Source organism: Suricata suricatta, chromosome 7 (genome assembly GCF_006229205.1).
Source record: "Suricata suricatta isolate VVHF042 chromosome 7, meerkat_22Aug2017_6uvM2_HiC, whole genome shotgun sequence".
NCBI lineage: Eukaryota > Metazoa > Chordata > Mammalia > Carnivora > Herpestidae > Suricata > Suricata suricatta.
Genome location: NC_043706.1, coordinates 59206706 through 59234214, shown reverse-complemented (window position 1 = coordinate 59234214; position 27509 = coordinate 59206706).

The window sequence follows — 27509 nt, the reverse complement described above, 5'->3', positions numbered from 1 at the left end:
CATTTCCCTTTGTGCAGAATCTAACCACAGGTGGTTTAACTTACTATGTGTTAGTTTGAGGGAGTCACATTCCTGATCCATTGCTAGCATGTTTATATTATATAGATTTTTCTGCATAAGCTAGTAATGGTTAATTACACAACAGCTAATTTATGATACAGCAGTTAAGAGCACTGTCACTTTTAACAGGTTCTCTGAATATTTATTACATTATTACTCCCAAGGTAACATTTGACAGAGCCAAAACATTACAATATGGTAAATATGATTACTCTGGAAAAATTCACATTAGTTTGTAAAATTCTTGATGACATAAATTATCATATTTCTGGTTGTGGCTCCACTGTCTAACACAGCGTGTAGCATTTTGTTAGTTCTTAATATGTTTTCACAATGAAGAATGGAAGCATAATTTGAGGGACTGAAATACATAGAGGGATGATTAAAATAAATATCAAATAATTAAAATAGTACTTTCCATTAATATGGATGCTTCTTTAAAGATAATGCCAATTAAAATTAATGTATTTTCAACTAAATAAAACAAAGAAAACTGATGCGATTTTATGGAGAAATTTACATATTAGGACATGAAACTCATGCATAAATCACAAATATAAAAATAATAATTAGGAAGCATTTATGATGTAATAATTCTTGCTTAAACTTGAATTTGCTAAAAGTATTTACAATGTTTCATTAATTCTCTATTTTTTAAAATAAATATATTTGTCTTTCCATTTTCCCCTTATTTGTAATACATTGATAATCTTGGATTAAAAATGACAAAGTGCTTAACAAAACTAGGATATAAATAGCTGAAGAAATCTCTAATCCCCCCCAATTTCATAGTTTTCTTGACTACTTCCTGTTCTCTGTCATACGAGTTTAACTGGATTGAATACAATGCCAGTGGAAATTAAATTTTCCTTTCTTGAAGTCTTGGTACTACAATTAAATCCCTTGATACAGATAGATATTATGATGTTGTTAAAATGTCAGCCATAAAACATAGATGCTATAGGAGGTACAATGTGACCTACTTAACTATACTGAAGGAATCTTTGTTCTAAGCATATTAAGTTTTCAGTCCTAAAATTATAGGCCATAGGTTGAAATAGAAGACTTAAGCACTTTAAAGAATTCTAAAACACACATTTTTTTCTCTTATTTACTTTAGAAAACATTAGTTTCTTTCCAGACTTTCAAAACTAAATGTGTGTTACCTTGTTTTCAAAGAATGTGTACTTTGCAGTTTCTGAGTTAACATCTGCATAAAACCCATACAATAACTACTAGAAGACAATTTCAATGTGTTAATTTAACATGGAATTTCTATAGTTTAAGAATTAATTAGTATTATAATTTTATCTTTAAAAGCCCTTATAATCAAATATAAAGATAATATAAATCTTACTTAAGTATTGTATATTCAGTTTTATTTTTTAAAATTATTCTTATAGTTATCATTTATATATAATATTGTATAAGTTTAAGTGTATGATTATTGGAATCTTTTATATATACACAATGTGGTTACCACTGAAGCATTACCTACACTTATGTCAGGTCCCATAAGTATCGTTACTTTGTTCTCTTGGGAATAATTAGTTACAGTTCAGGGGAGATGGCGGAATAGGAGCTCACCTAGTCCCATTGGAAGAAAAAGATAAGACACATCAGTGCAACTAATTGGAAAATGACCTGAAGACTGCATTAATTGAAATGGCAAAAGTAGAGATAAAGAGAGAACTTTAGCAGTAAGAGAAAAGATAATGCTTATATTCAAGGGAAACACTATAAGGCTATTAGTTGATTTTTTAGCAGAAACTGCAGGCCAGCAGGGAGTGACATGATATATTCAAAGCACTGAAAGGAAAATAAAAACTAGAACAAGAATACTCTACCCATCAGGATTATCATTCAGAATAAAAGAGATAAAGATTTTCCCAAAGTTTACCATGACTAAACTAACCTTATAAGAAACATTAAAGGGAATTATTTGAGTAGAAATAAAGGGAGCTAATCAGGAGTAAGAAAATTATAAAAGGAAAAGATTCTCAGGTAAATGATAACATAACAAAAGTAGATTAATCATTTATAAAACCAGTATAGATGTTACATTTAAAAAGTAATAAAATCAATTATATCTATACAAATCAAATGATTTATAAAACAAAAGGATGAAAAGTATGACATCACATACATAAAATATGGGTGTGTGAAAAGATAGTGCTTTTAGAATGGGTTCAAACTGAAGCAACTATTAATTTAATATAGACTGGTGTATGCATAAAATATTATATATGAACCTAATGGTAACCACAAGTCAAACGCTAGTAACAGATATACAGAAAATAAAGAGAAACGAATGCAAGTATAACTCTAAGAAAGCCATCAAACTACAAGGAAAAAGAGAGAGTGAAAAAGGAGCAGAAAAAAAACTACAAAAATAATCAGAGAACAAGAAAGAAAATGGCAATAAGTACATACCTATCACAAATTACTTTAAATGCAGATGGACTAAATGCTCCGACCAAAAGGCAAAGGATTAGATAACAAAGGTAGGGCCATGCATATTACGCCTACAAGAGACTCACTTTAGGCTTAAATGCATATGCACATTGAAAATGAAGGGAAAACATTTACTATGCAAATATAGTTAAAATAAAGCTGGGGTAGCAAAACCTATTATCAGAAAAAAAAACAGACAATAAAGCAAAAACTGTAACAAGTGACAATGAAGGATACATTATAATGATAAAGGGAAAGATCTAACAAGAAGATATAACAATTGTAAATATCTGTATATCTAACATGGGAGCATTCTTTAATAGATTAAAAGGATAAACAGGCAGTAATGTAATAATAGTAGAGGACTTAAATACCCCACTTAAAGAGAAAAATGTCTCAATCTTCAAAAAGATTGAAATCATATCATGTATCTTTTTTTCTGACCAAAATGGTAGAAATCAAACACAAGAAAAAAATCTGGAAAGATACACAGAGGCTAAATAAATGTTAACAAACAATAAATGGCTGACCACTAAATCAATGAGGAAATTAAAAAAATACATGGAGACACATGAAAATAACAACCATCCAAACTTTAGCCAGTCTCATCTAGAAAAAAAAAAAAAAGAGGGGATTCAAATAAATAAAATCTGGAATGAAGGAAAAGTAACAACTGATACTTAGGAAATCTAAAAGAACTATAAGGGAGTACTGTGAAAAATTATATAACAATAAATTGGACAACCTAGAAGGGATACATTACTAGAAACATACAACCTTCCAAAATTGAATCAAGAAAATACAGAAAATTTGAATAGAGGTGCCTGGGTGGCTTAGTCAGTTAAGTGTCCAGCTTTGGCTCAGGTCATGATCTAATGGTTCATGAATTCGATCCTCACATCATTGGGGGAGAGGGGGTGGTGCAGAGTCTACTTGGGATTTCTTCTCTACCCGTCTCTCTGTTCCTGTCCCACTCGCACATGCATGCATGGTGTCTCCAAAAATATAAAGAAATTTAAAAAGGAAAATAAAATTTAAATAGACTAATTACTAGCAAAGAAGTTGAATCAGTAATTAAAAACAAAAACAAAACAAACAACCAACAAAGTCCAGGAACAGATACCTTTATAGGAAAATTCTACGAAGTGTTAAAGAGGAGTTAATACCTACTCTTCTAAACTATTCTAAAAACTGGAAAAGGAAAGAAAGAAAGCTCCTAAATCCATTTGATGTGACCAGTATTAACCATGATAAAAAAAAAAAAACATAGAAACATTATTAAAGAAAGAAAGAAAGAAAGAGAAAGAAGGAAAGAACGAACAAACAAATGAATGAATGAACTACAGGCCAGTATCTTTTTTTTCTTATCTTTGATGAACACAGATGAAAAAGCCTCAATAAAATTTATTAAAGGAAATCTCAGAATACATTCAAAAATACAACTCACCATGATCAAATAAGTTCTATTTCAGGGACACAAAGATGGCTTAATATTCACAAATCAATCAGTATGATACATCACGTTAACAGGAGAAAGGATAAAAATCATATGATTAAAAAATCATTAAGCACAGTACAACCTTTTATAATAAAACTCTCAGCAAAGTAGGTTTACAGGGAACATACCTCAACACAATAAAGGCCAGATATGAAGACACAGCTGACATCATATTCAGTGGTGAAAAACAGAAACAAACAAGGATGTCTACTCTTACCACTTTTATTCAACTTCATTCTGAAGTCCTATCTGAAGCAGACAACAGAAAGAAATAAAAGGCATACAAGGTAGTAAGGAAGAAGTAAAACTTTCACTATTTGCAGATGAATGCTATTGTATGTAGAAAATCCTGACCACTCCACCAAAAAAAAAAAAAAAAAACAACACAAAACACAAAATAAAAAACTAATAGAACTGAGGGAGAGGGCTGGGGAGAAATTAAAAGCAATTGAAATCTTGCTGCTTTAGCAAGGTGCTATTTTTGCTCACTACCTTCAAAGCTGTATCAATTACAAAAGATAAATAACTCAGAAGAAATCTGTCAAGTCTGCTTTTTCTTCATTTATTTTAATATTTTTTTCAGATTTTTATACAAATTCTAGTTAGTTAACACATAATGTATTTTTTTATTAGAATTTATTGCAGAGTAAAAATAGTGGTACTTTGCATTTACATGGTCCCTTTCTCCAAGAAGTACAATGTACTCATAGATACAACTTCACTATTAATATAAAATTTTTAAATGTTAAAAAATGTTTCTATAAATAAGGTAGTTATAAAGGGACTATATCCATATTTCAGATGAGACATATTCTAGAGATAGTCACAGTAACAGTCAAATTTGAGGGCCCCAATAATAAACTTTCCTCTCTATATTTTACATGCTTGGTTATTTATTATACATGGTTTTTATATCAGCTGATTAAAATTATTTTACAAAATATATTTTTAAAAATAAAATTAATGTTGGAGGTGAAAATCCTTTACTATGAAAACTATTTAACTTTGAAGCAAGAAATTAAAGATGACAGAAACAAATGGAAAGATATTCCATGCTCATGGTTTAGGAAAACAAATGTCAAAATGTCCTACTACCCAAACCATTCTACACATTTTATTCAATCTCTACCAAAATATCAACAATATTTTTTTTTACAAAACTAGAAAAAATAATACTAAAGTTTGTATGAGAACACAAAATCTCTAAAGAGCCAAAGCAATCTTGAAAAAACAAACAAACAAAACCCCACAAAGCAGGAGATATCATAACCCCACGTTTCAAACTACACTATTAGGCTATAGTAATCAAAACAGTATGACATTGGCCAAAAATAGACAGGTAGATCAATGGTACAGAAGAAAGGGCCCAGAAATAAATATAACACTTATATGGTCAATTAATGTATGGAAAAGGAAGCAAAACAATAGTGAATAGAAAAATAGTGCTGAGAAAACTATGCAGCTTCATGGGAAAGAAAATAAAAATTTTCATTTACTTCCTAACGTCATATGCAAAATTAACTCAAAATGGGTTAAAGACCTAAATGTGAGGTCTGATGCCAACAAACTCCTAGAAACCACAAAACTCCTGGAAGAAAACACAGGTTATTATTTGACATTGGTTATTGAAACCTTTTTCTTAGTAGTTCTCCTCCAGAAGGCAAAAAAACACAACTATTTGAAGTACACTAAAATAAAAATCTTTTGCACCATGAAGGAAACCAGTAACAAAATGACACAGCAATCTACTGAATGGAAGAAGGTATTTGCAAATGCTATATCCAATAAGGGGTTAACTTATAAAATATATAATCTCCTATAACTCAATACCCCCCCAAAAGTAATCCAACTAAAAATGGATAGAGGCCCAAATAGACATTTTTCCAAAGAAAACATACTGACAGACACATGAAGATTGCACAATATCACTAATCATCAGGAAAATACAAATAAAAAGAACAGTAAGTTATCACTTTACACCTTTCAGAATGAGTACAATCAAAAAGACAAAAAATAATAAATATTGGAGAGGATATGGAGAAAATGAATGTTCATGGGAAGCAAATTTGTACAGCCCCTGTGGAAAACTGTGGGATTTCCTAAAAAATTAAAAATAGAACTATGATACAGTAATTCCCTAAAGGGTATTTGATCTACTGATTTTACAACTGGAATATGAATACATGAATTTTAGAAGATGTATGAACCCCTGTATTCTTTGCAACATTATTTACTATAGCAGAGATGTGGCAGTAACCCAAATATCCATTCATAGATAAGATACATAAGTAAGAAATAGTATGTATACACAATTGGATACTACTTGGTCACAAAAAATGATGAGATCTTGCCATTTGCAACAACATGGAGTACCTAGATGTTATAATGCCATCTGAAATAAATCAGAGAAAGACAACTGATATGTGGAATTTATGAATAAACCAAACCAAATAAACAAAGCAAAAAAAAAAACAAACAAACAAAAAACCAGCAACAAAAAAAAAAACCAGACTAAAATACAAACAACAATTAGATGAGTGCCAGAAAGGACGCAGGTGGGTGGAGGAGTAAATTAAAACAGACCACGTGTACACCTGAAACATAATATTGCATGTTAATTATACTTCAATAAAAAGGAAGTCTTATTGTCAGCAAGCTAAAAGTCTATAATGCAATATTATTTTCTATAGTCACTATGCTGTGTATGACTTCCACATAACTTGTTTACCTACTGGTTGCAATTTGTACTCTGAAACAGTGCCCCATTTACCTGAAACCTCAGCTCTTGGCAACTACCATTCTACTCTTTTTGGAGTTTGGTTTTTTTTTTTTTTTAACATTTCACATACAAGTGATATCCTACCATATTTGTCTTTCTTTGACTTATCTCACTTAGCGTAATGCTTTCATGATCCCTCTGCATTGTAGCCAAAAGCAGGATTTTCTTTTTTCTCATGGTTGAATAATATTTCATCGGTATATATATACACACATATCTTCTTTGTGCATTCATGCCTTTATATTTTGTTTCCTATCATAGGTATTGTGAATAATGCTGCAATAAACATGAGAGTACATATATTTTATTGGATATCATTTTCATTTTCTTTGTATATACATACCTAGGACTGGAGTTGATGAATCATATCATAGTTTTATTTTTAATTCTTTTGAGAAATCTCCAACCTCTTTTCCATAGTGTCTAAGTTAATTTGCATTTCCGCCAACAGTACGCAAAGGTTCCATTTGCTCCACTTCCTTGCCAATGTATGCTTACTCTTTTCTTCTAGATTATAACTATTCTAACATATATGAGATGATATCTAATTGTGGTTTTTATTTACATTTTCCTAATGATTAATAATGTTATCTTTTCATGTACTCAGTGGCCATATGTCTTTGAAACAATGTGTATTTATTTCTAATTCTTTAGTTTTATATATTATATATTATATAGATATATAACATTAGATACATTAGTATATTGATATATATTATAGCTATATATTGTACATAATATAAATATATATTATTAGCTATTGAGTTCTTTGTGCATTTTTAATATTATTTATCTGACATGTGGCTTTCAAATATTTTTCTATTGCATGGTTTCCATTTTCATTTTTATAAATTGTTTCTTTTTTTTAATATTTTTATTTTTTAAAGAGAGACAGCATGAAAAGGGGAGGGTCAGAGAGAAGAGGGAGACACAGAATCTGAAGACAGGTTCCAGGCTCTGAGCTAGCTGTCAGCATAGAGCTTAACGCAAGGCTCGAACCCACAAACAGTGAAATCGTGACCTGAGCAGAAGTCAGATGCTTAACCGACTGAGCCACCCAGGCACCCTTGTTTCTTCTTTTGTGAAGAAGCTTATTGGTTTGGTGCAGTCCTATGTATTGAGTTTTCTTCTGCTACTGGAGATTTGGTGTCATATCCAAAACATATCATGGCCCAAACCAATGTCAAATAACTTTTTTCTATTTTTTCCCCTAGGAGTTCTACAGTATCATATACTGTAATATTTTAATCAATTTTGAGTTAATTTTTGTGCATAAGATAGAGGTCCAATTTCATTTTTCTGTAGTTTCCCAATTTTCCCAACACCCTTTGTTGAAGAAGCTATCCTTTCCTCATTGAGAGTTCTTGGTTCCCTTGTCAAGTATTACTTGGCCATAAATGTGGGGGGTTATTTCTGGGCTTTCTAATCTCTTCCATTTGTCTCTGTATTTTTATATAAGTGCCATATTATTTTCTTATACTATACTATTTTATTACACTATAGCTTGTAAAATAGTTTGGAATCAGAAACCATGATCCCACTGGCTTTGTTTTTTTCTCATGTTTGCTTTGGCTGTTAAGAGTTTTTTATGATTTTATGAATTTTTTATGAAAATTAATAGACTTAGGAAACTGAGTAACTCCATCAAACACAACAATATTCATATCATAGGAGTCCCAGAAGAAGAATACAAATTTTGAGGTTGTTTTTGTTATTTCTGTGAAAAAATGCAATTAGAATTTTGATATTTAATTTATAGGTGGCTTTAGGTAGTATGAACATTCAAAAATATTAACTATGCCGATTCATGAACATAGGATATCTTTCAATTTGTTTGACTTTTCTTCTGTTTAAAGTCTTGTATCATTTTTTGTACAGATATTTCACTTTCTTGGTTAAATTTATTTCTGAGTTTTTTATTTTATTTACACTAGGACTTTTTTCAGATATTTTATTGTTATTGTATAGACACACAAGTGATTTATGTATATTGATTTTATATCCTGTAATTTATCAATTTCATGAATCAGTTCCAATAGCTTTTTGGTTGAGTTTAGGGTTTTCTGTATACAAGATCATATAAATCATCTGCAAATGACAATTTAACTCTTTTTTGATTTGGGTGCCTTTTATTTCTTTATCTTGCCTAATTGCTCTAACTCAGACTTCTCGTACTATGGTAAAGAAGAGTGATGGGAGTGGACACCCTTGTCTTGTTCCTAATCTAAGAAAAAAATCTTTCATTTTCATGATTTAGTATAATGTTAGCTGGTTTGTTTACATATGATCTTTATTTTGTTGAGGTATATTCCTCCTATACCCATTTTATTAAAGGTTGAATCATGAAATAATGTATTTGCCAATTTCTTTTTCTGCAGCACTTGAGAAAATCACATATTTATTGTATTCTATTAATGCATATTATATTTATTCATTTACATATGTCAAGCCACCCTTGAACATCAGGAATAAATCCCATTTTAGTGAATTATCCTTTTAAAGTACAGTAAAACTTTGGATGGTGAGTAACTTGTTCTGCAAGTGTTTGCAAGATAAGCAGACACTTCTATTAATTTTAACTTGATAAATAGGTGATGTCTTTCACTATGAGTAGTACGTGACACTGAACCTCACATAATCACAACTGTGCTACTCGTTCTTTTCTCTTTCTCTCACTGAAAAACTGGGTGATGTCTCCCATGCTTGGATGCTTGGCCCCAGGTGACGATGTTTGGAAGAAATCTGAGTTTTCAGAAGGTTGGACGGTGCCCACAACTGGCACTTGTCATTTCAAAGCACTTATAGACAGTCCTTTGCTTTTCCATATAAGAGTAAGCTTAGGAATGCTTTACTTCATTCTAGGTCACACTGCCTGCAGATATAGAGCCTTTCCTCTGCCACCTTATTGCCAGTTACACTAAATGCAGTATATGACAAGAGTTTATTAATACTGTACTGTAGTCGACATCTGTGTAAGCATATACAGTGGTTCCCATGCAGAAAAAGGTTGAAAAAAAGGGTAGTAAGAAGCAGCAGGTGATTACAGTGAAAATTTAAAAAAAAATCATCAAGAATATAAAATCATCAAGAATAGCATGAGGTAAGCAAGTGGCTGAAATTGTACGATTTTATAAGAAGTCTATATCTACATCTTGTTTTCAGAGGAGGAGGAGGAGAAAAAGGCAGAGGAATTCCTCACTTCAAATAAGATTGGAGAGATGTGTGAAATGTGGGAAATGGTGGAAAACTTTGTATAAAAGCACCACCCAAATAAGGCTGTAGCAGTGTGAGTGATAAATGTGTTTAATGACAATGCAGTGTCACATTTCCATGAAATCCTCAAAAGGAGGCAAAAGTGTCATGGATAGGTTTCTTGTTAAAGTTGCACAAAAAGAAAAGGATTCCATTGAGCCAATAGGTAGCAGTGATTCCATTAATGATAGTGAAAGTCATCCTCCACAATAACCCTTCTCTCTTGTCTCCCTCATATCAGCCATGAAGGTTTTCAAAGGTAAATGCGGGTTAATTTGTTTATTAATAGACTTAGGAAACTGAGTAACTCCATCAAACACAACAACATTCATATCATAGGAGCCCCAGAAGAAGAATACAGAATAAAAGGGAAAGAAAAGTTATTTTAACAGGTAACAGCTAAAAGCTATTCTAATCTGTATAAGGAAACATATATCCTGATCCAAGAGATACCGAGAACCCCCAACAAAATCAACAAAAGCAGATCCACACCAAGACATAAATTAAAAATGGCAAAATATAGTGATAAAGAAAAAATTAAAAGCAACAATACAAAAGAAGACACTTACAAAAGGAACCCAATAAAACTATCAAGGGACTTTTCAGCAGAAATTTTCCAAGCCAGAAGAGTAGCATCATATATAATGTGAAAAATCTGTAGCCAAGAATACTATATCCAGCAAGGCTATCATTGAGAATAGAAGGAGATATACATCATTTCCTAGTCATGACCATTAACCAGGCCTCCAATAAATATTAAAGGGGACTCGCTGAGTAGATGAAAAAATCAAAAGTGGTAGTATGAAGCTAGGAAACACAAAACCAGTGAAAATGAATACTTTTGCAAAATATCAGTCAAGGAACTAAAAAAATAATGGAGCATAAAATATGACAATATATAAATAAAACACGAGGAGGAGAAGAGTACAGAAATCTTTTGCACTTATACACATGAATAATGAAGCAGAAGAGAAATTAAGAAAACAACCTCATTTACAATTGCACCAAAAACAAAAATAAAAAACCAAAAAGGAAACCCTAGGATGAGACCTAACCAAAAGGTGAAAGGTCTGCACTCTGACAACTTTAAAACACTGATAAAAATTCGCAGATGACACAAAGAAATGGCAGGACATTTCCATGTTCATGGATTGGAAGAACAAACATTGTTAAAATGTTTCAGCTACTCAAAGCAGTCCATACATTTTTTTTTTAATTTTTAACGTTTATTTTTGAGAGACTGAGGGGGACAAAGCATGAGCAGGGAAGGGAGGAGGAGAGAAAGAGAGAGAGAGATCCAAAGCAGCTGAGCTGTCAGCACAGAGCCCGATGTAGGGCTTGAACCCATGAACTGTGAGATCATGACCTGAGTCGAAGTCAGAAACTTAACCAACTGAGCCATCCAGGTGCCCCAGCAATTCACACATTTAATGTAATCCCTGTCAAAATGCCACCAGCATTTTTCACAATACTAGAATATAAACAATTCTAAAATCTGTATGGAACCACAAAAATTCCTGAGTATCCAAAGCAATCTTGTCCATCCAAATATCCATTTACATATCCATCCATATATGAATGGTTAAATATATAAATACATAATTATATATAATATATAATTATATAAAATATAGCATATATTCCATATATAATGGAATATTATTCAGTCATAAAAAGAGTAAGATCTTGCCATTTTCAATGACATAGATGAAGCCAGAAAGTATAGTGCTAAGTGAAATACGTCACTCAGAATAAGACAAATACCACATTTTTTCACTCATATGTAGAATTTAAGAAATAAGTGAGTAAAAGGGAAAGAGAGTGGTTAAACCAAGAAATAGACTTTCAACTAAATTCAACAATACATTAAAATATCTTTCACCAGATTACCTGGGATGCAAGGATCATTTAACTAACTGATGATTACCAGAGGAAAGGTGGGGGGGGGGGGGGCAATGGGCTAAATAGGTGATGGAGATTAAGAAATGAACTTCTGGTGATGAATACTGTTTATATATGGAATTTTTGAATCATTATATTGGACATCTAAAACTAATATAATATGTTAGCTAATTGGTATTTAAAACTTTAAGATAAAAAGAAAAAAGTGATAAAGAAAACCCAGAAACATGTGCAGTTTAGAGAATATGCTAAAACAAAACCAATGGGTCAAGGAAATCAGGGAAAAAAATACATGGACACAAATGAAAATGGAAACACAATATTCCAAAATATTTGGGACACAGTAATAGCACTTCCAGGAGGGAAATGTATAGCAATACAGGCTTACTTCAAAACAATAAGTCTCAATTTAGTTTTACATCTAGTGAAATTAGCAAAAGAACAATAAAATGTAAGGTTAGTAGAAGATGTAAAATAATCAAAACCAGAGTAGAAATTAATAAAGACTAAAAAAATGCTTTAGCAAAGATAAAAGAAACCAAGAGCTGTTTCTTTGAGAAGATTAGTCAAACTGATAAATCTTTAGCCAGATTCATTAAAAGAAAGAGAAAATTCAAATAAAGAAAATCTGAAAAAAGTAACACTTGTCACACAGAAATATAAAAAATGACTAAACACAATTATAAAAAATTATGTGGCAACAAATTAAATAACTTAGAATAAATGAAGAAATTCCTAGAAACTTACCGTTTCCTCAAACTGAGTAACAAAAAAACAAATCTGAACAGTCTGATTACTAGTAACAAAATTCAGTCCATATTCAAAAAACTCCCCCAAAACAAAGGCCAGGAGCAGATAGCTTCATAGGGGAATTCTATCAATATTGAAAGTGTTAATACCTATTCTTTTCAAGCTATTTAATAAAAATAGAAGAGGAAAGAAAACTTCCAAATTCATTCTAAGACCATTACTCTTATACAAAAACCAGACAAAGATAGCACAAAAATGAAAACTACAGGCCGATATCCTTGATGACTTATATGCAAAGTTACTCAATGAAATATTAGCAAACTAAATTCAACAATACATTAAAATATCTTTCATCAGATTACTTGGAATGCAAGGATCATTAAAATCTGCAAATCAGTGTGATATCTCACATTAACCAAATGAAGGATAAACGTCATATTATCTCAATAAACTTAGAAAAAGCATTTGACAAGACTTAACTTTTCCTGATAAAAACTTCCAACAAGGTAAGCACAGAGAAACAAAATTTCAACATTAAGACCATACATGAGAAACCTAGAGCTAATATCATACCCAAGAGTAAAAAACTGACAGCTTTTCCTCTAAGATGAGAAAGAAGTCAAGTATGTCCATTCTCTCTGCTTTTATTCATCATAGTACTGAAGTCTTAGCCTTGAATTCAGAAAAGAAAAAAAAGATTCAAAGGCATTTAAATTGGCAAGGAAGAATTAAAACTGTCATTATATGGAGATATCATATATTATAAATTAAAAAGCCCTATGATCTCATGGTTCATATGATCTAGCCCCATGTTGGGCTCTAAGCAGACAGTGTAGATCCTGCTTGGGATTCTGTCTCTCTCTCTCTCTCTCTCTCTCTCTCTGTCCCTCTGCCCACAAAACACTCTCTCTCTCACTCTCTCAAAAGAAATAAACTTAAAAAAAAAAAAAAGCTAGACTTCACTAAAATCTATTGGAGTTAATGAATCAATATGCTAAAGGTGTAGGATACAAAATTAGTACAGTAAAACCATGCTTTGTGAGAGCATAATTCATTCTGGAAACATGCTTGCAATCCAAAGCACTCACATATCAAAGCAAATTTCAAGAACCATTGACTGAGCTATGATCATGCAATGTTCAGCATCATATGCTACTCACATTGCAGGACATGACTCATTTACCAAGTTAAAATCTATTGAAAATGTTTGCTTGTCCTGCAGAACACTGTGGAACAAGTTACTTGTAATCCAAGGTTTTATTTTATATAGAAATCTGTTACATTTCCATATACTAATAATGAATAATTAAGAAGGAAATTAAGAAAATAATCCATTTACAATTGCACCAAAAATACTAAAATACCTAGGAATAAGCTGAACTATTGGGGTTAAAGACCTTTAATCTGTAAAATATAAGACATTGAATAAAGAAATTGAAAATGACACAAATAAATGGAAAGAGATACCATGTTAATGGACTAAAGAAAAATACTGATAAATGTACTTACTACACAAAGCAAATCAACGGATTCAATGCAATTGCTATAAAAATATTTTTTATAGAACTAGAACAAATAACCCTAAAATATTTGTAGAATCACACAAAAAAAAACAAAAACAAATATCCAAGGGATCTTGAAAAGGAACAAAATTAGAGGGATTACAGTCCCAAATTGTAAGCTATACTGTAAAGATATGGTCATCAAAATTGAATGGTAATAGGACAAAAAAATATAGACATATAGATACATGGAAAATGATAGGGAGCTCAGAAATAAGCCTTCAATAATATGTTTAAATAATCTACAATTAATCTACAACAAAGGAGGCATGAATATGCATTGGGGAAAAGACCCTCTTTAAAAAACATTGGGAGGGTGCCTGGGTGGCTCAGTCGGTTAAGCCTCCGACTTTGGCTCAGGTCAGATCTCAACATTCGTGGGTTCGAGCCCCGAATCGGGCTCTGCACTGACAGCTAGCTCAGTGCCTGGAGCCTGCTTCTGGTTCTGTCTCCCTCCCTCTCTGCCCCTCCCCCTCTCATGCTCTGTCTCTCTCTGTATCAAAAATAAAACTAAAACATTAAAAAAATGTTTAAAAAACGTTGGGAAAACTGACACCTAAATGTCAGAGCATGAAATGAACCACTTTTTTATATTATATACAAAAATAAACTTGAAGTGGATTAAAGAATTAAATATGAGATATGAAACCATATAGTTTTTTCAAAAATTTTAATGTTTATTTATTTGCTTTGAGAGAAAGAGTGGAAGCAACGAAGGGGCTTAGAGAGAGGGGGGGGGGAGAATCCCAAGTAGGCTCCACACTGTCAGTGCCAAGCTCAACACAGGGCTTGATCCCATGACCCATGGTATCGCGACCTGAGTTTAAATCAAGAATCAGGCACAACCGACAGAATCACCTAAGCACCCCTCATATAATTTCTAAAAGAAAAAATAAGCAGTTATCTCTTGAACAAAGATAGTCTTTGCAATATATTTCTATATAGGTCTACTCAGGCACAGGAAACAACAACAAAAATAAACTATTGGAGAGGCACCTGTGTGGTTCAGTTGGTTGAGCATCTGACTTTGATTTCAGCTAAGGTCATGATCCCAGGGTCGGGGCATTAAGCCTCTTGTAGAGCTCCATGCTGAACACGGAGCCTGCTTAAGTTTCTCTCTCTCCCTCCCTCTCTCTCTCTCTCTCTCCCCCCCTCCTCCCTCCCTCCCTCTCCCCCTCTCTCTCCCCCCTCCCTCCCTCTCCCTGAACTTCTTCTCTGCTAGTGCTAACATACATACATACAAACATACATACAAACAACTGTAAATACACCAAAACATCACGGTTTAGCTCAGCATAGGAAACCATCAACAAAATGAAAAAGAAGAATCCTACATGAGAGAAGATATTTGCCAAAGATATAATTGATAAAGGATTAACATTTAAAATGCATAAATAACTAATTCAAGTTTTCAACATGAAAACTATAAATAATCTGCTTAAAAATGAGCTGAGAACCTGAGTAGACATTTTCTCAAAGACATATATATAGCCAACACACACATGAAAAATCTTTCAACATAATCATTATAGAATGCAGGTCAAAATAAAGGTGATACATCACTTTACACCACTCTGAATGGCTAAAATAAAAAACACAAGAAACAACAAATGTTGCCAAGGATGTGGAGAAAAAGGAAACCTCATAAACTGCTGGTGAGAATGCAAACTGGTGCAGCCACTCTATAAAAGAGTATGGAGATTTCTCAAAACATTAAAAATAGACTACCATATGGTCCAATAATCCCACTACTAGGGATTTACCCAAAGAAAACAAAATTATCAATTTGAGAAAATATATGCATGCACATGTTTATTGCATAATTATTTACAATAGCCAAGATATAAAAGCAACCTAAGTGTACAATAGATGAATGGATAAAAATGTGGTATATTATACTGCGTGTATATACACACACAGAACTATTATGGAAACATAAAGAGCAATGATATCTATGGCCACATGGACAGATCTAATGGGTATTATGCTATGTGAAAGTAGCCAGACAGAGAAAGAAAAATTCCATATGATTTCAATTATATGTGGGATATAAAACACATACAAATGAGCATATGTTGAAAAAACAAAACCAGAAACAGACTTCTACATTAAGAGAAACAACTAGTGGTTGCAAAATTGAGAGAGTGGAGAGATGTTTGAAAATAGGTGAAGGGGATTAAGGGGTACAAATTTCCAGTTATAAAATACGAAATTTATGGGAAAGAAAAGTACAGTATAGGGAATATAGTCAATAATATTTTAATAATATTTTATGTTAATAGATGGCAACTATACTTAAATTGTGGTGAACAATTTAACTTCTTCTCTGCTAGTGCTCTCACATACATACATACATATTATACACTGTATAATGTAGAATTGCCATAACCATATCTGTACACTTTACATTCATATAACATTGTATATCAACTATACTTCAATAATGAAGTAAAAAAAATAAAAAGAGGACTTAGGGCACCTTGGTAGTTCAGGTCAGTTGAGCATCCGACTTTGGCTCAGATCATGATCTCGTAGTTTGTGAGTTTAAGCCCCAAATTGGGCTCACCGCTGTCAGTGCAGGCAGAGCCCACTTTGGATCCTCTCTCCTTCTCCCTCTCTCTGCCCCTCCCTGCTTGCACTCTTTTAAAAATAAACAAACATTTGCTAAAAAATAAAAAGTTGACTTAAGTAAAATCAGCAGTGAAAGAGGAAATTTACAACTGGTACTATAGAAATATAAAGGATAATAAGAGACCACTATGAAAAATTATATGCCAACAAATTAGACAACCAAGAAGAAATGAATAAATTCCTAGAAATACAGTCTTCCAAGACTGCATCATGGAGAAATTGAAAACGTGAATTGGCTAGTTTTTAGTAGGGAGACTGAATCAGGAATCAAAAATTTTCCAACAAAATCTAGGTTAAGACACCTTCACTGGTTAATTCTATCAAATATTCCAAGAAGATTGAACACGAATCCTATTTAAACTCTTCCAAAAAAAATAGAAGGAGAAATGCTCCAAACTCATTTTATAAGGCTACCACTACACTAATACTCAAACCAGATGACAAGAAATGAAACTATAAGGAAAAAAATTACAGGGAAATATTCCTGATAAATATAAATGCAAAAATCTTCAATAAAATATTAGCAAATAAAGTTCAACAACACACTAAAAGAATTATATACCATCATCAAGTGGGATTTATTCTAGGGAACAAAGTCTGATTCAACATCCACAAATCAATCAAAGTGATACAGGTCATTAATAAGGGATAAAATTATGATGATCTCAAGAGATGGAGAAAAAGCATTTGACAACATTCAACATCCATTTATGATAAAAATAAATCTCAGCAAAGTGTTTCCAGAAGAAATGTGCTTCAACATAATAAAGGTCATATAGGATAGGACCAATCCTGACATAATCAAGGGTGAAAAGATGAAAACGTTTTCAGTATGATCAGGAAAAAGATAAGGCTGCCTACTCTCTCATCACTTTTATTCAGTAAAGTACTGGAGGTCCTTTCTAGAGCAATTAGATAAGAAAATAAAAGATATCACAACTGGAAAGGAAAAGCAAACTGTTGCTATTTGCAGAAGACATGATATTATACATAGAAAACTTGAAACACTCCAACAAAACCTGTTACAACTAAAAACAAATTCAGTATAGTTGCAGGACAAATATTCAATACATGAAATTTGGTTGTTTCCATACAATAATGGCAAAGTATAAGAAAAATGAAGAATACATTTCCGTTTGTAATTGCATCAAAAGAAATAAAATATCTAGCAATACACTTAACCAAGAAGGTGAAAGATCTAAACACAGAAAACTGTAAACATTAATGAAGGAAACTGAATGGAAATGTATTCTTCATATATATATATATATATATATATATATACACACACATATACATACATATATATATATACATATACATACACACACACATATATATACATATATATATAAAACATGCTCATGGATGAAAAGAATGAATGGTATTTAATTGTATATATTACCAAAAGCAATCTACAGATGCAAAGCACCCACTATCAAGGCTTCAATGTCATTTTTCACAGAAAGAGAGCAAACAATTCTAAAATATTTGTAGAATCACAGATCCAAAATAGTGAAACCAATCTTGAGAAAGAAAACAAAGCTGGAGGTATCACAGTCCCTGATCTCAAAGTATATTACACAGCTATGGTATTCAAAACAGTCTGGTATTAACATAAAAACAGACACATGGGTCAATAAAACAAAATAAAGAGTCAGAAATATTTCCACACATATATGGCCAATGTATTTATGACAAAGGAGCCAAATAATAATGCAGAGATAAGACAGTTTCTTCATTAAATGGTTCTGGGAAAACTAGGACACTACGTTACACATACAACAAAAATTAAATCAAAATGGATTGAAGTCAGCGATGTAAGACCTGAATCCATAAAACTCTTAGAAGAAAACCTAGCGGTCAGCTCCTTGACATCAATCTTGGTAAGATTTTTAATATGACATCAAAAACAAATAAGCAAATTAGACTATATCAAACTGAAAGCTTCTGCACAGCAAAGGAAACCAGCAACAAAATGAAACAGCAACAAAATGAGAAAGCAACCTATTGAATGGAAGAAAAATATTTTAAGCCTTATATCTATTAAGGCATTAATACTCAAAATGTATAGATAACATATAGCTCAATATGCTCACAAAAAGAACAAATTTAATAACCTAATTAAAATTGGACAGAGGACTTGAATAGGCATTTTTCCAAGGAGGACCTAACGCCCAACAGACACATGAAAAGATACTCAACTAGTCATCAGGAAGTCCAAGCCAAAACCACAGTGAGATACTACCTCACACCAGTGAGAATGGCCAATAACAAAATGGTTAAACTTAGAAAGCATTGTTTAGGATGTGGAGAAAAGGGAACCATGAGATCATGACCTGAGTCAAAGTCAGGTCTTAACCAACTGAGCTACCCAGGCATCCTCAAGTATCATCACTTAGAGATAACTTAAATAAAATCAAAGAGAATGGCTTATTAAATAAAAAGTAGGGTGGATTAGAGAACTTAAATAACTTCCTGTTTTAGGACACCTAGAAATGATGAAGAAACAAAGACCACATTCTGTAATACTACATAGCTGTACTCATGAAAAAGTTTGGGAATACCCAGGACCTCAAACAAAGATGGGACTGAAAACCAGAGGGAGAAGTATATCTACTTGTGCTGAAGAGTTCCTGGTAGGCATTTACCATGTGAAGAGGGGGGATAGAGCCTTTACCCATTCAGGTAGTTAGAAATGATTTGACTAAATACAGAACCCTCGAAATGTTATACTATGAGTTAAATAGATACAGTAGAAAAACAAAACTCTCAGTATTTATGTAAGCAAAGTTTTTCTGTCTTGATCTTACTACTAAGATGGTTTTTAAAAAATGTACGAATTTTTGGACTACTACTCAGCAATGAAAAAGTGAAATCTTGCCATTAACAAAAATACAGATGGAACTAGAGTATATTATGCTAAGCAAAATAAGTCAGGGTAAAACAGATATCGTATGATTTCACTCATAGGTGGAACTTGAGAAACACAATAGATGAACATAGGGAAAGGGAAGGAAAAATGATATAAAAACAAAGAGGTGGCAAACCATAAGAGATTCTTAAATACAGAGAACAAACAGGGTTCCTGGAGGGGAGGTGGATGGGGGGATGGATTAAATGGCTGATAGGGCACTTGTTGGGATGAGCACTGGGTATTATATATAAAAGATAAATCACTGGGTTCTACTCCTGATGTCAAGACTTCCTGATCTTTATACTTAAAATTACAAACTATACCAAAAATGAAGCTACCATGAATGATAGCCAGACATGACAAACAGCATCACTTGAACCTAAAATTTTTATATAACAAAACTAGTAGAGATTATTGAATACACTTGTTGAAGATGATTTGACATTGATAAAAGGAAATCACACTTAGGGGAAGAAATAAAAAATATCTTAAAATTCAATAGCACAAAATAGAAATTCCACAAATTAAAATCCTGAAAGGCAAGTAAACCAATGAATTAAATACTCCACTGAGAGTGAGAAAGCACTAAAATAAGATACAGAGATGGAAAATATGAATGATGTGTTAAGAATAATAGAAAGTAGAATGAAAGATCCAATGTATGTCTAACAGGAATTCAAGAGTAGAAAGAATATGAGAATTAATATTTAGAGATTTTCAGAAGAAATGAGAAGTATCAAACAAGATGAAAGTGAAGGAAAGGAGGAAGGAAAGAAGGGAGTCAGGCAGAATATCCATAAGTGGAGATATGCAGATATCCATAAATGTCCAAAATTAAAGTGAAGTTCTTAAAAAAGAACAAAAGAAATCACCTTTAAAGAAGTATTACTTACATTACTGGGAACAACATAAGCTAGAATTCGAGGAATATGGTGTTCAATGTGCTGAGAGAAAAGAATTGTCAACACTGAATATGATATCAATTATCATTCAAAATATCAAACAAAAAAGACTTTTTATTATTTTAGCATAAACTGGAAGAGCTTACCACTCACAGTCCCAATAAATGTTTAAAAATTTTTTTAATGTTTTATTTATTTTTGATACAGAGAGAGACAGAGCTGAGAGGGGGAGGGGCAGAGAGCAAAGGAGACACAGAACCGGAAGCAGGCTCCAGGCTCTGAGCTAGCCGCCAGCACAGAGCCCGACGCGGGGCTCGAACCCACGAATGTGAGATCTGACCTGAGCCGAAGTTGGAAGCTTAACCGACTGAGCCACCCAGGCGCCCACCAATAAATGTTTAAATACTAGCTCATGTTATTCAAAAAGGAGGAAATGAACTCAGATGAAAAGAGTAAATGTAAAAAGAAATGGTAAGTTATAAAAAGATATTTTTATATAAATGTAAAAAATAAAACAATAAAATTACTCATTTGAGGATATAGCACAAGACCACAAGTGTGTAACATTCACTAAATGAAGGGTAGTTAATAAAATCAATTCAAAGATTCTTGTATTATTAAAGTGAAAAATGAAGATATTATCAAACTTTATTCTCTGTTGTAACAATTATGTGTTTAGAACTTAAGAATTGCTATTAAGAGTAGAAATCTGGCCATTTGTAGCAAAGTGGATGGACCTCGCGGGTGCCATGCTAAGCAAAATAAGTCAGGCGGAGAAGGACAGATACCATATGTTTGCACTCATAGGTCTAACAGGAGAACAGGAGAAACCTAATGGAGGACCAGGGGGAGGGGAAGAGGGAAAGAGAGTTGGGGAGAAAGAGGGACGCAAAACTTGAGAGACTATTGAATACTGAAAAGGAACTGAGGGTTGAAGGGGGAGGGGGAGGAGGAAGGGTGGTGGTGATAATGGAGGAGGGCACTTGTGGGGAAGAGCATTGGGTGTTATATGGAAACCAATTTGACAATATTAAAAGAAAAGACAAGAAATAGCAAGTATTGGCAAGGATTGGAGAAAAAGAAAAAAAAGTAGAAATTGAATACATAGTTTTCAGATTAATAGTTGGGAAATAACTGAATTTAAAATATCTAGCAGTGCCTGGGTGGCTCAGTCGGTTAAGTGTCCAACTTTGGTTCAGGTCATGATCTCAGGGTTCCTGAGTTCCAGGCCCACATTGGGCTCTGTGCTAACAGCTCAGAGCCTGGAGCCTTCTTCAGAGTCTGTGTGTGTGTGTGTCTCTCTCTGCTTCTGCCTTGCTCACACTGTTTCTCTCTCTCACTCTCAAAAATAAACAAGCATTAAAAATAAATAAATGAATGAATAAATAAATAAATAAATCTTAAGTATCCCCAAAGAAGGCAGATCAAATAGAAAACACAAGAGCAGAGGGATACGTTAGAAAGCATAAATTCCAAAGATTATAGGAACAATATGAATATGTCCATGTGTGATATGTATACAAGTGCAATAAATCACTAGTAGTATATAAGGTTGTCAGGTTTGATCTAGAAACAAAATTAAAATTTAATTTATAAGGGTCTTAAGTAAAATACAAGTACACAGAAATATACAGTATACAGTTGGCAACATAGCCATCCAAATATTGTAATTATGGTAAAAGTCAATATTGGGGATAAAAGTGACCCATATATAATGATACAATGAGGAAACAATAGTATGTAGTTCATATGAAGTTAAATAATAAGAATGGAAAAATTGCCCACATAGTGATATCTTCATTTTTATTTATGATGCAACTTGTGATTTTTTTTGACATATACAAACCATGAGATTCTAAAGTACTCAAAATAATATAGTCTCAAATAGAATTACAGGGGCTATTTGATAAATTTTGATCATAAAAGGCATTTTTAGAACTTTTAGAATTTGAAATGAAATAACAAGGGTGAAGAACATTTGCTAAAATTAATATATTTGAGTTAATGGACAGAATGGATAATATATAACCTTTATAAACATGTAGAGAAGATTTACAAAATTTGTCCATGTATTATATAGTCAGCATAGAAAAATGTCAGACCTTTTAGAGGATTCATATCATGAATAACAATATCAGTGCTCTGCAGCAATAAAACGAAAATAGAAATTTAAAAGTATACATACATGTACACACACGCACGGATGACAACTAAAGCAGGACTTAGAGATGTTCCAGTCATATAAGATGGTTTAAAAAATACTAATAATGAAATAAAAATGAGGTCAAGATCTAGAAAAAAGAGCTCCAGAATAAATGAAGTAGAAAAAAAAGAAACAATTAAGAGTAAACATTAAGAAGTAGAAAACAAAAATATAGTTGAGAGGATAAAGAGTGAAAAATTGTTCCTTAAAAATTATACCAAAATAAACAAATCTTAGATAAAATAAAGCAAAATAATAATAGAAAAATCAGCAAAAATGTGGGCATAGCTACAAGGAAACATAAAGGACTTTAAAAAGCAATAATGAAAATTAAAAGTTTGTGCTGCTAACTATAACTTAGACAAACAATTGCCTAATTTGCTGTAACTTACCTAATCAGAATAAAAAAGAAATGTGAATAGGTTTATACATTTTAATACTAAAATTGCTTCTCAAATATCAACTAGAAACCTATTAAATCCATATAGTTTTAGTACCAATGGTTCTTAAGCCATTTAAGTATTTTAAATAGAGACTATTTTAGAAAATAGATAAAGAGGCGTTTTCAACTCATTTTATAATTATAATTGAATTATAATGAAAGGACATTATAAGGTATGGAAATTATAGGCCATTTGATAGTAAATATCAAGCATGATTACAGATATTCTAAAATAAATATGAGCAACTAAATCTAGTTTTAAAACTTTCATTAAAATTCAGTTGGGTTTATTCTAGGAATGCAAGAATGGTTTTATATTTAAAAATTTATTCATATAATTTGCCATAACAAAACAAAGCACTTACTGAGAGTTTCCAAAATACCCTAGACTCATCTGAACAGATTTTTTAAAAAGTATATAATCATGTGGAAAGTGTCCAAATGGATAAACAGAAAAAATAATGATTTGAAACAAAATTCATGAAGAAGATACGATGTGTAAAATCCTGTGTTTTCTTAATAATATCATTCCAGGTGTGCCTGGGTGACTCGGTTGTTTAAGCATCTGACTTGATTTTGGCCTAGGTCATGTTCTAGTGCTTTGGGATGTAAAGCCTTGTGACAGGCTCTGTGTTGACAGCACGGAATCTGTTTGGGATTCTCATTCTCTCATTCTCTTTCTTCTCTCATTCTCATTCTCTCTCTCTCCCCCCCACCCCGTCCCTGTTTCTCTCAAAATAAATAAACATTAATATGTCATTCCAAATTATATGCAGCAAAAATGATGGAAGAACAAGAAAAAACTGACACACTGATAATCACAATGTAAGAATTTAAGTTAATTCTGTTGGGACCCATACTCAGTAATAGAATATAACTGGAGATGCAGAATTTTGAATAGAAAGTATTAACTGTCTAGATTATTTACAAACATATTTACATAACTGAAAACAGAGAATATATATTCTTTCCAAACAAACATGGAACATTTTCAGAAACTGAACATGTGGTAGTCCAAACAAGTAGTTTTTAAGCTCTTAAATATAATACCATATGGCCAATATCGGTATCAGAAATGAAAAAAACAGATTAAAAATAAAAGAGACAAACTTCAAATTATGATCAAAAAGAAAGAAAATTCACAACTCATCTTAAATATAAAAGAAGATGTAACTGTAGGGATAATGACTGTTACACTTTTTCCACTGTTCCTATTTAATTCCATAAGAAAGGTCATTTCACAAGCCCTGAAAAATTGGCACTTGTGTTTTCACCTCATACTCTTTTACAATAGAATAAGAGTCTTCCTTTGATTGGTGATATTGGTGGTATGAGTGAAATGAGCAAGTATAGTTCAGTCAAATTTAGATTCTTTGTGGATGCTGTATTATCCTAATAATTTGAATGTGTTTTACTGTATCATTCTGGAGAAGTTAGTGAAAGTAGACCCTGTGTCTACAGGAGGAAGTTTATAATTCTCTAGTTGCTCAGCCTACAACTGGAGGTGTAAGTTAAATTACGGGATAAAGAAGGTTTGGGAAGTCCAACTTAATTTCAGGTGCAAGCTATATTTTCTGTTCCAGCTCCATCAGACATAAAGTGGGTCTTTTAACCGCTATCTGATAATGCTGTGTCATTTCCATTGTATATCAACTTTGTTCAAGATCCTTAATAACCTTAACCACATACTTAGTCAAAAGAGGCTTTAAGACCACAAGCAGGCTTATATCTAGGCAGAAGGCCATGAATCTCACAGTGATAGGTGAAATTCCTGGTCACAAAGCCTAGGCAAAATGTGTGTAGTTCTATTCCCATTCTTTTTAAAATCTATCTCTATATGTCTCTAGCTCTACCTCAGCTTAGGACTTTAAAAAATTGGACACCTTAGTAGAGTACTTAAAACAAAATTCTAGATACTCCACAATGACAAAGTCATCACCACATACATGTACAGATCAAAACATCCTGACTACTAATCCATTCCTGTGGCTTATTGTGGACTTGCTGCCGATGGCATTATTACTCTAGCATCTCATATCCTGGATCCCATCATCTCATTGATATCAGAGAATTTAACACCATTGTTGCACCTGCCACCACCACCACTGGTGGTCCAAAGAGGACAGACATCGTTGAGCATTTTAAGGATGCCAGTGTCTGCTTTACCAATAACTTTCTTAACCCCCTGGTACAAGAATGCCTTCAACAAGGCATGAAGAATACCTTGAAGATCTCCTTGAGGATATGATTGGGGGTTGGCCAAGAAAAATGTACAAAACGTAACTATTTCAATATTTCCACCTCTGAGTTTTCAGACTCCTTCCTCTACCATAAAGCAAGAAATTCAAACATTTCAGTTACTTATCTGTCAGCTATCTTTGACTTGAGGCATGAATTTTCTTACTAAACAGACTTTTAATGCTACCCCTACATGCTCAACTGAACACATTCAATGTTTAATCATAAATGAACACATCTGTACCTATAAATTTAACATAACCAAAATTATATTCCATCCTTTGTGGTCTAATAATCTATTTCACTGACGATTCTCAGACTTTAGCTGATTACATATACATGATTTTAAGTTATACAGCCCATTTCTGCCTTGGAAAATTACTTTAAAAAGTTGAATGGGATCTAATTCTCATTAAGAACTTAAGGCTAATAAAGGTGTAGTGGTGGGACCAACTGCTTGTGAGGCGGCTTCCCCAGCTGAAATCTTTATTTAAAAAATTTTTAAATGTTTATTCGTTTTTGAGAGAGAGTGAGCGTGAGTGGGGGAGGGGCAGAGAGAGGAGACACAGAATCCAAAGCAGGCCCCAGGTTCTGAGCTGTCAGCACAGAGCCTGACATAGGGCTCAAATTCACAAACTGTGAGATCATAACCTGATCCAAAGTCAGATGCTTACCTAACTGACCCACCCAGGCACTCCTAATTCTTTAGTATTGTTTTATGATGAAGCAGAAAAGTCTTAATGGTTGGGGAAATAAAGATGGGGGTCTACCTCTTGTGGCATGGAAAATTCAAGAGGATTTAGTTTAAAATTTTCAGCTTTGTATCTCTATCCTAAATGTTTCATCCATATTGATGATTTCAATACATTCCTCCATTGTCCTTGACTTAGCAAAATATCATGTAGTTTTAATATTTGGCACTGCAACTATGTAACTCTTTTGTCCACTAAGCATAGATCTCTGCACTGCAATTACAGGAGATGGAAACTGTTTTAGAACTGTCAAGGCTGTCTGATTGTTCACACATTGAGTAGGATATATACAGCTTTTACGTTCCCCTTCTCTTTATCTAAGCTCTTTAGGATCATGGGAGCCAGTAAGCTACCCCTTATAATTGCCTTATAATCACTCATGTCATCATAATGACTAAGTGCCAAATCTACCAGATCTTCTAAATGTCATCTTCTATTTGTGCTCCAACCCATGCTATTTCTGATGGTCATTTGAGCAAGTGTGATGAGCTTAGATCAGAAGAATAGAGAGTACTGGAACCTGCAATGAGAGAAAGCTATATGCAAAGGGCAGCTTGACGTTAGAGTTGATCTTTAGTTGAGTAAGGTAGGCATCCTATCCAAACCCTAAAGGAGGAAATAGGGGAATACGTACTCTAAATTCTCTCATCTTCCTCTGATTTATCCCAGTGTTCATGTTGATGAAATTGAATTGAAAGCCAAAGGGCCAAGGAATCTCTTAATATACACTCTCAACAGGTCAGCCTTCTGAGGACAATTGAGAGTATCTCTAGAGGGACAAAGATAAAAAGGCTTGCATATTCTGCAAGAAGATTATAAACATTCAAATTCCCAACAATTAATTCACAAGTTATTTTATTCAATGATATGCTCTTATCAAGTCTTTCTAATTTGGAGATTTTGGTATTCTAGTTGGTTGGGAGACAGCTTGTCCATGTATTATGGTATAAAAAATAATCTCATATTAAAATAAAAATTTTTTGAAAAGAATATGAGTTTTAGGCAGTCCTACTGCCATATTAGCATTCCATATAAATGATACTCATGGACAGTTCTCATAATTTCCAAATAGAGTTATAACTTTTCCATTCTCACATTTAGTATTTAAAGCATATGGGTCTCACTTTAATCAACAACAAAATTTTACATTAGAATTCTATTTAAAAA